Consider the following 17,452-nt stretch of genomic DNA (forward strand, 5'->3'; position numbering starts at 1 on the left):
ACCTCCCCACCTCCGGCTACTCCAAATTGAGATCTATAAAGTTACCACCTGCTTTATCCGCACGCGAAATGAAAGTGCAGTCAGAGGGCAATGATTCCAGCACTGCCAGATTTGCGTCAGCTGCTCATAGTTCTGTGGTAGATAAACCATGGCCAGTTGTTCCTGTCAGGCAATGAGACACTGGGGGCGTCCATGAGGGATTCTGGCCCCCAAGAGCCGAGAATCAACAGCCTCAATATATCTCATAGATGACTTGGTGATGCTTTCATACTACACTAACCACAAGGAGCTATCAACAGTCCAGTTCCTATACACTAGCTGTAAGGATCACACACTTAATAGGTTCATGTCAGCCGACTTGACATTAAGTCCATAAACCTGCTTGTTGGTTTCCTTCATGTAATGCATGCAGGCTGATCACCTAGCATAGATACGCTATGGTACAAAAAACATCAGAACACATTTGCACAGGTGCTTGGTAAACTTGCTCAAAGAAATCGAACAATCAAAAGTTTGACAAAAGTGAGTGATGTAAAGTGTCAGGCAGCTTTGACTCCAAAAGTAACAGTGAGATTGAAGAGTGGGAGATCTCACATAATGAATGAAAACATTGTTTTGATTGTATTTCTGCGGTTCTACATTGCACCTACGGCACCTGCACTCTACGGTATAACACAAAGTGTATGCGGGGAGAACATATCCAGCCGCAATGGGTTGCCCATAAACTCAAATGAAATATAATTCTCTTTAACACAACACACCTACCGTACGCTGTGAAGTTCTTTGCTTTTTGTGTACTTTCACAGCCTACACACGTGTTCTCGCATGCCATACTTCCCATAGAGAACAGGCACTGCACCAATACTATGACCAATACTATGAGTGATACCCATAGAAAACAGGCACTGCACCAATGCCATGATAGTGACACTTATGGGGAACAGGCACTGCGCCAATGCTATGATAGTGACAACCATAGGGAACAGGCACTGCACCAATGCTATAGGAATGACACCCATAGAGAACAGGCACTGCACCAATGCTGTGAGAGTGTCACCCATAGAGAACAGGCACTGCACCAATGCTATGGGAGTGACACCCACAGAGAATAGGCACTGCACCAGTGCAATGGGAGTGACACCCATAGAGAACAGGCACTGCACCAATGCTGTGAGAGTGACACCCATAGGGATCAGGCACTGTACCAATGCTATAGGAATGACACCCACAAAGAACAGGCACTTCACCAGTGCAATGGGAGTGTCACCTACAGAGAACAGGCACAGCACCAGTGCAATGGGAGTGACACCCATAGAAAACAGACACTGCACCAATGTTATGATAGAGACACCCATAGGGAACAGGCAGTGCACCAGTGAAATGGGAATGACACCCATAGAGAACAGGCACTGCACCAATGCTATGATAGTGACAGCCATAGGGAACAGGCACTGCACCAATGCTATAGGAATGACACCCATAGAAAACAGGCACTGCACTAATGCTGTGAGAGTGACACCCATAGAGAACAGGCACTGCACCAATGCTATGGGAGTGACACCCACAGAGAACAGGCACTGCACCAGTGCAATGGGAGTGACACCCATAGAGAACAGGCACTGCACCAATGCTATGATAGTGACAACCATGGGGAACAGGCACTGCACCAATGCTATAGGAATGACACCCATAGAGAACAGGCACTGCACCAGTGCAATGGGAATGACACCCATAGAGAACAGGCACTGCACAAATGCTATGAGCAGCTAGCATTACAAACGGCAGCATAATATACCACTTACAATTTATTAAATGAAACATGCACTTCTGCTTGTGTAGTTTCTCCTCAGAACAAAACTTAAAAAATGCAGGTAAATACATAAATTTCTGACATGTCTGCTAGTAAATAGTTAATAAAGTCACCTAAAGGGAGAATAACGGTTTCATCATCATAAGGACTATGAAAATATTTATTTTTTCCGTAGCAGAGGCCCTGTTCAACTATGCGATGAAAATTATAATTATCTGAAGAAGTAATAATTACCATCATGCTTATCATAAAGTTACATGTATTAATTAATTTACTTGCATTCTATAGCATGCAATCCCTCACGAAAGTTATGAGAAGCTTATCTTATCTTTCTGTGTAGAATATTTGGGCCTCTGTACTTGAAAATGCACAAGCCAATAACCAAATAAAGAATTATTCAAGTTTAAGCTGCATATTAAACTACTTTTTGACTTAGTTTGAGAACAGAAGCTGGCATACGTCTGTTGACATCACCAGATAATTTCACAAATATAGTAAGCAATAAGTTGCTTCACGTTGTAAATATTAAAAAACGTAAATGTGTAGCATTTACAATAATCATGCTTTTAGATGCCTGGTATTCAGCACAAAATAAAATGAACACTAGATAGTAAAGAAAAAGGTATAGACATGCTGTACCATCTCAACAAATTACTTATCAAATCGCAAAACATTAAAAAAATGTAGCCTTTTGTATAGAAACAACAAAAGCCGTGATTTTACTCTTTACTACAATGGATGCTTAATGTTCTTAAGAATGTAAATGGATGCTTAAAGTGGAAAAAGTTCTTTTTTAAAAAACGAAACACATTGTGACATGTACTAATGCATGTACATTTTCTCATTTGATAGAGACTTATTATAGTGTAATGAAAAGCTATGTTAGCATTTACCAGAATCGATACCTAAAGCTCGACAAAGATTATTTTAAAAAGCAATACATGTGGCGTTAGCTATACAAATGTGCATGGGAAGAGGTGGTTGGTAAAAAAAAGTAAGATAGAACACTGCTTATTTCTTAAGCATGAGAAATTGAAAAATGTTCCTTTGACATTATTATGAAAAGCTATTAATGTGTAACAATTACTACAATTTACTAAATATGAATGTTAGTGCAATACTATAACTGGCTGTAGTATGTATGCATGCAAAGATGTGAGTGCCATACTGACACTGCAGATAATGTACTTAAGATAAATTTTAATGAGGTACTATCACTGGTTAAGGCATGTGTGTATGTGAAGAGATGACCAAGATGCTAACACTAAGGCTGAAGTACGTGTGCATTTAAAAAGGTAAGTGAGATATTAACACTGCCTACTCTTCAATCATAAATAATAGATAAAATTAAAATAATGTAGTACTCTAAAGCAAAATATTTTAAATATGTATTATGTACATAGCAAGTAATAAGAAAGCTTGTAATTTGAGTTGTTTTCAGTATGATGTTATGTGCGTATCTATTGTATATGTGTAAAGTTGCAGTTTTGTATTGTCTGTTAATCTGTGCTAAATGCGTACATAGTTTTTATTATAAACAAAATGGCGTCTAGTATGTCCTGTAACAATAATCACGTTGCTTAGCGGTGCGGTCTAGTTTTTTTCTTTGTTGCGTGTGTACTTTTGAATGGACGTATGCTACAGCCAATGAAATTGCAATGTTGTGTTACACAGCGTAACAATGCGTGCGCATTAAATATTTAGATTGTAACTGCGTAGTTCGAAGAAGAAGTGTCGACTTAGCTGTGCATCTGATCGGTAAGTTTTTTTTAACATCGGTATTCATTTATTGGTATGTATGTGATTATGTATTGTTTATAGATTAATAGGAGTGTTTTTTTATGCGGGTGAATTTTTACTGCACACTTTTTTTACTTTCCGATATTTAGATGCATGTCATAATTAGTCACAATAAATAGTATTTTGTCTTATTATGTGCTAGATATTTTAATCTAATACTTGTTTGTACAATTTACTTACATCCGTAATGCATGCAAGTTTTTCTTTGACACCAAAGCACACTGTAATAATGTCAATGCTCTTTCTTTGCATGGCTAATAGTTAAAGAAGCCATGCAAAACCGTTAATGCAATCGCAAAAAATGCAAATGTAATTGTACTTTTACTAATATTGCTATGTGAAACTCATACTATGTACTTTGCAACTTTCTGTGCAGTTTATGGGTAGTTATAATAATAGTTGCATAAAGCGGTTACTTTTTTTGCATTACCTTAGTGGCAAGTACATTTTTTACAATTCCTTGTAAATATGTATAGTATGCAACTATATAAAGCTTCTAGCATAATAGCAACGCTAGCGCTTTTGTTTGCTTATGTGGCGGCTGTACTTTTTGGAAATGTCTGTAAATATGTATGTTATGTAATTAGCAACAATTGACAAACGCTATAACTTTATTTGTTCGTATGATTTCGACAGGTTTTTTATTATATATTTTTATGTAATGCAAAATACAGCAAATTAGGAGTAGAGTAACACAGTGCACTAGGCATATAGTTTAGCTCTTTTAATTAGCTTACTAGCTATACTTTATTTTAATTACGAGAAACTGGCATTTGTACTTATTACAATGGCACTTATAAATGCATAAATAGTATACATAGGGAGAAGTATGCAGCTGGTGTGTATGTTACATATAATAATGCTTGTGATTGCGTGTGCAGGTAGAATTAATACTATAGGCGTTTTCAAAATGTTAAAGAAGTTATGCACAGGTGTACGACACTTACTAATACATGCTTGTAACTGCCTGGGCCTGTTTTTGTGTAAAGCACCTTTTAGAATAGTTGACAAGTTGTGTAGCATATGCATGACACATATTAATTAATACTTGTAACTTTGCGCGTGGCATGATTGTGGTACATATTAATTATTACTTGTGACTGTGCGTGCGTGTATTTTGTGTAAAGCACCTTTTAGAATATTTGAGAAAAAGTTGTATAGTATGAAGTTGTGTACTATGTGCAGAAAAAGTACTATTTAATACTACTAACGTTGCACGCGCCGTTATGTAGAATGTCTGCAAAACATACCAATTAATGCTAGTGACTGCGCGTGCCTGTTTCTTGTAAAGCACCTTTTACAATGTTGGTAAAGCTGTATGGTAGGAAGTTGCATAGTATGTGCACAACAGGTACAAATTAATGCTTGCAACTTTGTGCGCGCCATTATATAGCATGTGTGCGGCACGTACTTTAATGCTTGCAACTTTGCGCGCGCCATTATGTGGCATATGTGCGTCACGTAGTAATTAATACTTGTTACTTTGTGCTACCTTTGTTTGAGAAGTTATATATAAAGTTGTGCGGCGGCTATGTACAAGACGTATTAATTAATACTTGCGAGTTTGCGCGAGCCATTCTGTGGCATGTGTGCGGGACTTGTATATCATATGTTGTGTGGTGGCTATGTACAAGACGTATTAATTAATACTTGCGAGTTTGCGCGCGCCATTATGTGGCATGTGTGCGGGACTTGTTTATCATAAGTTGTGTGGTGGCTATGTATAAGACGTATTAATTAATACTTGCAAGTTTGCGCGCGCCATTATGTGGGATGTGTGCGGCACGTACTTTAATGCTTGCAACTTTGCGCGCGCCATTATGTGGCATGTGTGCAGCACGTACTAATTAATACTTATTACTGTGTGCTACCTTTGTCTGAGAAGTTGTATATGATAAGTTGTGTAACGGCTATGTACAAGACGTATTAATTAATACTTGCAAATTTGCGCGCGTTCTTATGTAGCATGTGCGTGACACGTACTAATAAACGCTTGTGACTGTGCGCGTGCTTGTATAAGTTAAGCACCTTTAATGCTTATGACTTGGCGCGTGCCTGTTTTGTGTAAAGCACCTTTTAGAATGTTCGAGAAGTTGTATGGGATATGTGCGATACGTACGAATTAATACTTGCAAGTCTGCACGCGTTTGCTTAGTAAAAGCACTTTTGTAAAGACTTTTTTTCAGAATGGACAATATACCAATTATTAATACATGTTTCTATTTGGAAAACACTTTGTTGTAGTATACAGGTATTATGTATTTTTAAAAGCAATTCATAGAATGTACGCATACTGTAAAGAATGTAGCTATTAATTTAAAAAGATTGTAATTAAAATGGTGATAGGTACTTACGTTTTTGTTTGCAAAGCAAATCTTGCAATACGAAAGAGACCGAAAGTGTTCAAAAGTATCAAATCCTGCAAAAAAAGTAAAACGCATTAATAATATGCTTTTATATATTATGAGTAAAAGTAAACTATAATAGGAGTTATATTTGCGATGCGCTAACATTTTAAGAAATGTTTTAAAAGCTAGCATAAAAAAAATGCTGTACGTGTGTTTAAAGGAGAGCACGAGGAAAAAGCAGCGTAGGTAAAGCGTAAAAATACGTATCTGTATAATAATTATTGTACTTTATCCAATGAATAATTTAACTGGTATGCAGTTAAAATAGCATTTTTCCTGTAATGGTTTTAAAAACATTATTAACAAATATACTTTTTCCGAAGGAAAACGTACCAAATGCAAACGGCAGTAGAAAATCAAATCCGATACTTTGTCGAAGTGTAGCTCAGCTGCAATGTTTTAGCAATGGGTAAAGCATTTGGCTTAAGTACAAAGTTTCAACTAGATAGCTATCTCCAAGGGCAATAAAATGCAAAGAACAGATGTTAAAGGAAATGCATGCCCACCGTGCGAAAACCCTAAAGTGTTAAAAACGGGTGTATGTTAACTGTCAATGCCAATGGAGAGGGCAAAGTTGAATGTTGGTCTGGGAATAGTTTCGTTTCTCCAAAAAGTGGAGTGTTAGTTTGGGAAGAGTTTTGTTTCTCAAAACTAGTATGTGCGCTTTCACTATGAAGAAACGAAACATTAGGTATAGATGGCAAATAAATACAATTAAATAGCTTTTTAGTACTATAAAAGTTAAAATGTGCTTAAAATCAGCTATCCTTTAGGCATGTACTTATGCAGAAAGATGAGTGTGTTAGTACTACGGCCTGCTTTTTAAGCATTAGTAACAAAAGCGTATTTACAGATAGCTATTCAATTGTTTACGTTTTAGCTAAATATGCTAACAATATAAAAGAAGTAAACGTGGGGCAGAATGAAATCATCGCACTAAAAAGATGCTTACACCTTTTTAGTTGGCCTTTTAGCTGAATTTGCTAATAATTTACCCTTGTAAATAGGTAATTACACTGTCCTGTAAAGAGAAAAAAAATCTAACACTAAAAAGTAAGCATGTATGCATGTAGACTAATGATTAACATTTTACGATGTCTTAATCATGTATGTATAAAAATAAGTAAGTAATATATTGGTGCTGCCTGCTTTCTATTCATTAAAATAGAGGTAGAATTAAATGACAGTACTGAAAAGATGGTTGCACCCATGTAGTTGTTGGCTTCTTAGCTAAATCTTTCTCTTGTTAGTTGTACTTTTTCTTCTGACCTACCCACTTCCTTTTGTACCTGTGTTCCATTTTTTTATTGCTTACTTGTAATCTGAAATTTGTGTTGCTACTCCTTTGTTAGTTGTACTTCTTTTACTGACTTTTCCACCTTCATTAATTGTCTTTGTTTTCTGCTTGTGTATTTGTTGTGCATCTGTTCTTTGCTCTGTGTTTGTGCTTATGCTCCTTGCTTGTGCCTGTGTTCTCTACTTGTACTACTGCTTCTTACTTGTACTTTTGTTATCTGCTTGTGCCTTTGTTTTGTACTTTTGCCTTCTAATCTCTATCTGTGTTTCTATTCTCTATCTCTTTGTTCCTTGCCTTTGCCTTTGTTCCTGTGTTTCGTGTTTATGGTTTCGTTCTCTGTCTGTGCTTTTTCTGTGCATTTGTTATCTGCCTGTGCTTATGCTGTTTGCTTGTGCATCTGCTCCTTGCTATTGCTTCTGCCCCCTGCTTGTACTTCTGCTTCTTACTTGTAGTTTTGCTGCCTACTTGGGCTTTTGTTCTAAACGTATGCCTTTTGTTCCCTACCTATGTCTTTATTCTCTGCCTCTATATTCTCTCCCTGTGTCTTTGTTTCTTTGTTCTTTGCTTATGCTTTTCTTTTGTGCTTATGTCTGTGTTCTCTGCCTGTGCCTTTGTTGTGCATCTATGTCTTGCTTTGTGCTTGTGCTTAAGATTTTTGCTTGTGCCTGTACTCTTTCTTGTGTTTTTGCTTCCTGCTTGTACTTCTGCTTCCTGCTTGTACTTTTGCAGCCTGCTTATGCCTTTGTTCTATTCTTGCCTGTAATTCTGCAACCTTCTTATGCCTTTGTTCTATACTTGCTTGTACTTTTGCAGCCTGCTTATGCCTTTGTTCTATACTTATGCCTTATGCTATTAACCTATGTCTTTATTTTCTGCCACTTTATTCTCTGCCTGTGCCTTTGTTTTCTGCCTATGCCTCTGTTCCATGCTTGTACTTGTATTTTGTGCTCCTGTATCTCTTCTCTGCTTGTGTAAGTTTTTTGTACTGTACTTATTAATTTGTTTTTTTGTGTTGCTCTTTTGCCACTGAAAAGCATGCTAAAAAGCGTTACTTTTTAGCATTTACTTTAAGTTGTAAATATTAAAGCATGTAAATGTGTTTTTTGTTTTTGATTTATGCCTCTGATTTCTGCTTGTTCTTCTGTTTCCTTATGCCTTTGTCTCCTGCTTGTGCCTGTTTTCTATGTTCCTTTTTTTTCTCTTGTGCCTTTGTTATTTGATTGTACCTTTATTGTGCATCTGTTCCTTGCTATGTGTAAGTGATCTTGCTCTCTACTTGTGCCTTCACTTCTTGATTATGCTTGTGTTCTTTGCTTGTACATGTGCTCTATATTTGTACTTCTGCGTGTTGCTTGTGCTTTTGTTCTCTACTTGTACTTTTTATACTCTGCTTGTAATATATTCTTGTTTCTCTGTTTTTACCATGTGCCTTTATTCTCTGCCTATGCCTCTGTTCTCTGCTTGCACGTATGTTCTTTGCTTGTTCTTCTGTTCACTGTTTACACCTCTGTTCTTCATTAGTGTCTTTATTTTCTTGTGCTTCTGTTCCTTATTTGTTGCAGTCTCCTTTGTTTGTGCTTTTGTTTAGTGCTTTTTGCTTGTGCTTATTTTCCAGTTTCTGCTACTGCTCCTAACTTGTGCCTTTGCTTAGAGCCTGCACCTTAAGTTTTTGCTTGTACCTGTTTTGCTTACTTGTATGTATGTTCTCTTTTTGTGGCAAAAACATAAAATTTGAAGAGGGGTCCATGGGGAAGAAAGTTTAAAGACCTACAAGCACCCTATTCCCTAATCTAGCTACTAAAACAACACACGGGGGTACTAGTGGTCTGAAAAGGGGTTTATTGAGGCTAATGCTTACTCAAAAAATGTTGTGTGCATGTGACAGGACTACTAGGTGAAGAAAACCCATCAGCCCACCCGTTGGCGGAGCTTCATCATTTGGGATTTTTAGTGTAAACTGGTATCCACCAGGTACCTTGCTTTCAGGAATTGCAAGGGAACTACTGGTTACGGATCCACCAGTGATGAGCAGCCAATGAGATGTTGTGGTAGGGGGCTGTGGGAAGACAAAATGTTGCAGTGCTCAAAAAAAGTGTATGGTGGTAATGTGATGTTAAAATTGCCTATCAAGGTGCCGAACAAGAAACTTTATTAAGAGGGCCACCAAGATGGCAAAATTAAAAGCAGAGTATGGATAGCATTACAAACAAATATTACTATCTGATGGTCAATGTACTGGTCAACATTTTTCAGCCATTAATGGCTTTCTTCAGGACCTATATTTATTACTACTGCAACTGTGGTAACAAAAGTGAATTCAATTGTCCCAAGTACCATGCAACAATAAAATGTGACATACCATGAAGTGATGCTAAATGGTAAGGAATGAAGTCATGGTTGGAGGGGATCTTCTCCTAGAACAAAATATATACAAACACACAATCATAAACAATGTAAGACAATATGTACATGATACTTTAACATGTACCAACCCAGGAGCACTGGCTCCAACCGAAGAATATTTTTAAATCACTCCCCCAAATTCTGCTTGGGAGTAGCCTCACCTCGCCTGGCGCTCGCTCAGGAAAAAGAGGCCCCGCTCTGCGGAGATGGAAAGCAAAATGAAATCTACCATTTTCGTAAAGATAACAATGGTATGTAAACCATCTCCTAGTATCAACTCTGATGTCTGGGTGGTTAGGAGAGGACTACAGACTGCACTAGCCCCGTTCAGATGTAAACAATACTAAAAGAATGTTGTTTGTTGATGTTATCACAAAGATGTAAAATTTCTGTAAATATCCAAGTGAAAGGTTATGGAGACGCTATGTAAAAACTATAGCATCTCAACTCCGCGAGTGAAATAATACAGTTCATTGTAAAAAGCACAGTTGTGAACAGTGAAACTCACATGGTTACAAAATTAATGACTAGAAAACCTCCAAAGACAAGGAAGTGGATGTGAACCTGTGAGTTTCACTGGAAAGAAGCGCCAGATAGGAACACAGCGCTAGCTATTCACATGGAGTACTAGTGTAAACAACAGTTGCTTGAATCAATTATAAAGCAAGCTTATGTTTAAAAGAGCTCAGGCAAAGAAAGGATAACGGTAACAAGGAAACCTCTGGTTTACAATCAATATAAAAGAGAGAGAGTAAAAATGTGCATTTCAATCAGAAAGCCCAGACCCATCTGTCCGTCGGTACCTCCAAAACCCCTACTGAGCCGAGAGGAAGGTAACGTACCAGACAGCGTGGCCGGCTCATATAATTGATGACGCCCTCCAAATTTTAGATCAAAATGATACCTGCCTCCTCATCCTTCTTGACCTCGCCTCAGCATTCGACACTGTGAAACACGAGAACTTACTCGATCTCTTAAACACAAGAATGGGTCTCTCTGGGACTGTTCTCCAATGGTTCACTTCCTTTCTACACAACCGGTCTCAAAGATTCAAGAGCAAAAACTTGATGTCCTCTCCAGTACCTGTTTCGTTAGGTGTCCCCCAAGGTTCATGCCTATCCCCTACTTTATTCAACCTAGTTATGGAACCTCTCACCACCCTGCTACAAGCATCCAATGTACACTTTCACATGTACGCCGATGACACTCAACTATATCTCAAGCTACAATCCCCCAAAGACATTATGCGTCTGAACTCAATGATCAGAAGCACCCAATCCTGGCTGGCCGATAACCACCTCAAACTCAATGCCATGAAAACTGAGTTCCTCCTGATCTCACCTCCCACAAAAATATCTACCACACAAACATGGCTTAAGCACCTAACTGCACTAAATGTCCAACCGACCATCGTGGATTCAGCAAAATCTTTAGGCATAACACTTGACACCAACCTCAACATGCAGCAGCATATCAGCAAGGCAACCAAGGGGGCGAACTTCCAAATAAATACCTTGAGGAAACTTAAACCCTTCCTCCCAGCCAAAGACTTCCAAACTGCAGTACAAGCACTAGTTATCCCTCGCATAGACTACGGCAGCGTGGCCCTCTGCGGCCTCCCCCTAACTACAACTGCACCCCTAAGAGCTTCACTAAACGCAGCAGCAAGACTCATCACCGGATCTAAAAAACATTCACATATCTCCCCCAACTTTAAATCCCTGAACTGGCTGCCTTTTGAAGCAAGAATACAGCTGAAAATTGCCTGCATGACGCACAAGGCGATACACCTGAAATCACCCGGCTACCTCACGCAGAAGTTGACAATTTCCGGCGGGTCCAGAACCACCAGAAGTACAAACAATCTTCTGCTGAAGCCTCGAAGATTCCGGAAGGAAAAAACCTACAAACGCTCCTTCTCAGGAATGGCGCCCAGGATCTGGAACTCACTCCCTCCTGAAACCAGACTCATCTCCTCCACTCTTCTTTTTAAGAAAGAAGTTAAAACTATCCTCATGGCTAAATACACTTGAACTACTACGTTTGATTTACTTTGCGTCGATCAGTATTACCGGTCTGATTCCCATACACATGTGTTTTACTTGTATTATTGAACTACTTGATTGTCCATGCCCCCTCATATCTGTTCTATTTGTTCTATTTGTACTATTTACATTGATTTGACGACCTACCTTCCAACTATGCCATGCTACCTCATATTTTTACTATTTGTAATATTTGTACATTGATTTGATGACCACCTTCCTACTATGACATGCTACCTCATATCTGTACTATTGGTAATATTTGTACTATTTACATTGACTCGTGGACCTACCTTCCTACCATGCTCCCTCATATCTATACTATTTGTTATATTTGTAATATTTACATTGATTTGACGACCTACCTTCCTACTATGCCATGCTACCTCATATTTTTACTATTTGTAATATTTGTACATTGATCTGATGACCTACCTTCCTACTATGACATGCTACCTCATATCTGTACTATTGGTAATATTTGTACTATTTACATTGTTGCGTTACTCCTGAGGCGGAAAGCCGGGGGTCTGTTTCTGAGCTTGATTTTTTAAAACTTGTGTATTGTGTTTTTAAAATTGCTGATTTGCACATTGTCCTTTCTGGCACTCACCCTGATCGCGCCGTGCAGCTGACCACTAGCTGACACTGCCTGTCCCCCATAATCGCTGCTTTCTGGGCGCCATTGGCACGCCGAGGGAGACTTCTGCCACGCCCATCCATTGCTGGCCACGCCCCCTCCAACGTCATAAGTTGCCACTATAAACCATGTGTCAATATCGGAAGCGCAGCGGACGGGCGCAGCGGGCGCGCCGGTTGCGCGCCGAAGGCGCGCTAAAGGCAAGCTCGTCTGCGCTCGTCCGCGACGAGGACGCGACCAGCGCCGCTACCTCTGTCCAAATTGACCCGCATCCCTTACGCTACACCCGTGACACACTGCTATATTTACAAGGATCCGCACCCGAAGGTAAGCTCACCTTTGAGAACACTGCGTTTCCCCTAGCTGACTTCTCCCATAGGGGCCTGATTTCAGGAGGCCTACTGAACGTTAGATCATTACCTAAACACGCCACCGAAATCAGCCTCCTTATAGAAACACACCATCTCGATGTCCTGTTCTTAACCGAGACCTGGACACAGGCCGACTGTGATATTGATCTTGCATCAGCATGCCCACCCAACTTCAATATCCTGCACCTCCCCAGACCTAAAGGCCGCGGCGGCGGAGTCGGTATTATCTTCCGTGCCTCCTGGACTATAAATACTATAGACATAGACCCACTGCCTGGGGTCGAGCTCTTCGGTCTGGCCATAAACTGCCACCTAGGAGATACCTTCACGGTGATTATTTGCTACCGGCCCCCAGGAGCTTTCTCCTTTTCGCAACAACAAGCACTCCTCACTATTTTCACAAATATGGCAACCTCCCATAATAAATTAGTTATTTTGGGAGATTTTAATCTTTGGCCAAATGGCAGCCTCGACACAGCACTAGATAACCTCCTGCTTTCCTGTGACGGTGTGGGGCTTCACCAACTGATTAGGCAACCCACCCACTCTGCAGGCAATAGACTCGATCTTATTTTCTCGAGCGCAGACCTAACACAAGTGGGCGATATTCTGCCTATGAGCTGGACGGACCATTCACTCATCAAACTTTACATCACTAGTACCACCACAAATAAGCCCAAAAATTGTCGTCCAGCTGAATTTACGTACCGGAACTGGAAAGCTCTAGAAAAGCTCAGCTCTGTCACCACAGTCTTCGATTTGGAGGATAGTTTTTCTCCCACTAGTTCGGTGGAAAACAACTACAGAACCTTCAGTAGCAGGATAACATCCATCACGGATTCCATTGCCCCTTTAAAACACGGTAATCCTAAAGGGAGAGGGTCTGCTCCCTGGTTTACTGACCCCCTGAAAACCCTCAAGTCAGCTTGTAAGCAGGCTGAGAGGAAGTGGAGACAGGGCTATTGTGACATGAATAAAACCCTCTAGAAAAATAGTCTTCTTGAATACAAAGCGGCTATTAGAGTGAGCAAATCGGCCTACTATTGCTCCACAATAGTTAATGCAGCCAACAGCTCAAAAAGCATATTCCAGATCTTAGAGAATCTTATACACCCTGACTGTGCTAAGAAAACTATCCCACCATCCCAGACCCTCTGTGACAATCTCGCACAGTTCTTTCTGGATAAAATCATGACCATCATCAACAACTTGGCAATTTCATCATCCCAATACCCGCCTACCTCCCCGGCAACCTGCTCCACTAACCTGTATCCCAGTTTAGTCGATTCGCCCAGGGAAAGTCTTTTGGCTTTCCCCCAGATCCCTGAAGCAGAATTTGAAAGACTGGCACTTGGCATCACCTCGGGGTCCCCTCTTGACCCACTGCCCCCAAAAATCTGGTAAGCATGCGGGCACAAGCTATTCCATACCCTTCGGAGGATTTGCAACCAATCTCTCCGTAGTGGATTGGTTCCCAACCCTTGGAAGCAAGCTCTAATCACCCCGCTTCTGAAAAAACCATCCCTGAATCCAGAATGCCTTTCCAATTTCCGACCCATATCACTTCTGCCCTTTCCGGCGAAAGTGGTGGAGCGATGGGTCAGCACCTGCCTGTCAGCCCACCTCGAGCAGAATCACGTTCTGGACGACTTCCAATTCGGATTTCGCCCAGTCCATGGCACTGAAACAGCTGTACTTACGGCCATGGAAGAACTTCGAATGCGGGCAGACAGGGGCCAAGCGGTGGCCTTGATCCTTTTGGACCTGTCTGCCGCATTCAACACTGTCAACCACGTGATCCTGCTGGAGAGGCTGAGAGAGGCTGGGGTTGATGGCACAGCCCTGCTCTGGTTCCACTCCTTTCTCAGAGAAAGGAAACAGGCGGTATCGCTCCCCCCTTTTCAATCTGCTTTCTCCTCAGTCCCCCACGGTGTACCCCAGGGTTCTTCTATCAGTCCGATTGTTTTTAATGTTTACTTATCACCACTGGTCACTCTTATTAAATCCTACAATATGACTACAGTAAACTACGCGGACGATACCCAGCTTATTTTCTCCTGGGTGGGTGAAGACTCTATTACCTTAGAAGCCTTCCACGACTGCCTGAGAGATACTGCTGGCTGGTTACACCACAACTCCCTCCAATTCAACTCCTCCAAAACCGAGGTCCTGTTCTGTCCAGCAAGCCGCATACATCGTCTTCTGCCTGCCGAGTTCTGGCCCCCGGAAAATCCAGATAATCCGCCACCGGTGGCCAGTGTTCGCAACCTGGGCGTCATGCTCAATAACAAACTGAGCATGGAAACTCAGGTATCAAGAACTGTCGCCACCTGCTCGGCCCTTATGCGCTCATTGCGCAAAATCCTGCCTCTACTTCCACCACCCGCCAGAGCACAGATAGTCAGGTGCACTATTCTAAGTCGCCTTGACTATTGCAATGCCCTCCTGCTCGACTCCCCCATGGTACTGCTGGACAGACTCCAACGTGTCCAGTCAGCAGCAGCCAAACTGGCCCTTGGGTGGACCAGGAGATCCTCTACCATGGCTGCCTTAGCCGAGCTACACTGGCTTCCCTTGAAGCAACGTATTGCCTTTAAGTCTCTCTGCCTGGTCTTCAAGGCATTACACGGATTAGGACCTAGACCTCTTCAACGGATGTTTACCTGGTACACACCAACAAGAGCGTTGCGATCTGCGACCGCCTGCCTTGTAATAGTACCCAGATTCAAGAGAGCCAGGATCGGGGGAAGATCGTTCCGAGTGGCGGCTGCTAAGCTCTGGAACGGTCTTCTCGCCGACATTCGCCAAACTTCACAGCTTCTGCCTTTTCGGAAACTAATAAAAACTTGGCTTTTCCCCTAGACCCCCCTTCCATTACCACTCCCCAATCAACTCCCACAGTTTCTAAATCAGGAGTAAACCACTCAGCGCCAGGATGCCTGCTAGGTGACAGCTGCGCTTTACAAGTGTTTTAAATAAATAAATAATTGACTTGTTGACCTACCTTCCTACTATGCTCCCTCGTTTCCCTACCCTTCCACTTGCCTTTGTAAAGCGCTCTGTTATATGCAAAGATCTTGTTTGCGCTATATAAAACTTTCAAAATAAATAAAAATAAAATAAAATAATATGCACTAGCGGACCAGAGGGAGAACTGCGACCAAAAAGTCACTGATTGGTTGAACCGTGGACCAATAATTGAGTCCGCCTCTGCTTTCAGGTGTAGTGAACCGCACTCGGAAATAAGGAGCTCGAGCCGCGGAATCCAAACACTGAAGGCGGCATTTCATTGGTAGTCTAGATCAATACTGTTACTCCATTGGTCAATATGGAAGCCAATGGGATAGAGTAAACACCGGGAGAAAAGAAGACTCGTGTGGATAGAATGCGAGCGCTCTGCTTATTACCGGTACAACTTGATTAAAGATTAAACCTGATTGACAAGATACTACCAATGTAGTTCATGAGGCAGTGTCGCCAAACCACAGGGAAACACCGTGGTATGTAACGGTGAGAGATCGCGCTGCAAAAACCACCTTTCTGAAAAACACGTCATAGGACGGAGAAAGGGGGGGGCGCACAGGTCGGGCGCGCGTCATGCCCTGCGGGCCAGAAAGATGTTAAATAAATGCGTCAGATAGACCCACTAATTAGACCTGAATACCGCTTTAGGTTACACAGCAAAGGAAAATGAATCAAATAATAACCCCATAGGATGGTCAGTGTCAGTGACCTTTACATAGTGTGTATACACCTGGAGAGTCTTACAGTGTATATCGGGTATACTAGACTCGAATCAGCGTGTAGTGTTTAATGCTGTCACAATGTAAAGAAAAGAATTTTTTAGAAATTTTTTTAAACGATGTAGAATTCCACAAATGATATCATGAAATAAAAAGAAGTAGTGACAGCAGGAAATGTATGGACCATAGCAGAAGCAGTGACAGCAATGAATGGAAGGACATTGATGACTTAAAATTACGATTGTCACATTCATGATGCCACTGAGCGAGGAGGAGGATTTCAGTTTGGACCCAAGGGATCTCGTCATTCAATCCCACGTGTCACACTTTAATCTGAAAATCCATTTTTGCTCTTTAATGAATAAGTAGCGAGAGACGTCGCTGACGTGTTGTGGAACAAAAGGTTGCTCAAGTACTATCCACTTTATATCGTGAGCGGTATGTCTCATGGTCAAAAAATGGTTGGTCATGCGAGTAGCCTGCCGGTTACATCTAATCGTGCTCTTGTGCTCTTGGATCCTGAGCTTAACTTTCCTCGTAGTCATACCAACATAGCGAAGGGAACACGGGCAAGTTATCAAGTAAATTACCCTTTCGCTATTGCAGTTGGTGTGGCATTTCAGGAGCCAAGGGCGCTCCGTACCAATGTCCACAGTCTTGGTCTTTTCTGTCTGAGGACATACCGAGCCCGAGGCGCAAGGATAATGTTCCTGTACTGGTGGGAGGTCCCATAAGGTAGTGACAGAATCTTGCTGTGTGGAGCGAGGGCTAGTGTGTACTAGATTGTACCGTAGACTATAACTCCTCTTGAAGGCAAAGAGTGGGGATGGAATAGTAACCCCAGCAGTGCCTTCGAATGATTTTTTGTACCTTTGTGGAGGCTGTACTAAATGTAGTAACAAAGGTCAATTTCTCTAAAGGAGGTTTCTCAACTG

Source organism: Lissotriton helveticus, chromosome 7, assembly GCF_964261635.1.
Source record: "Lissotriton helveticus chromosome 7, aLisHel1.1, whole genome shotgun sequence".
Taxonomy (NCBI): domain Eukaryota; kingdom Metazoa; phylum Chordata; class Amphibia; order Caudata; family Salamandridae; genus Lissotriton; species Lissotriton helveticus.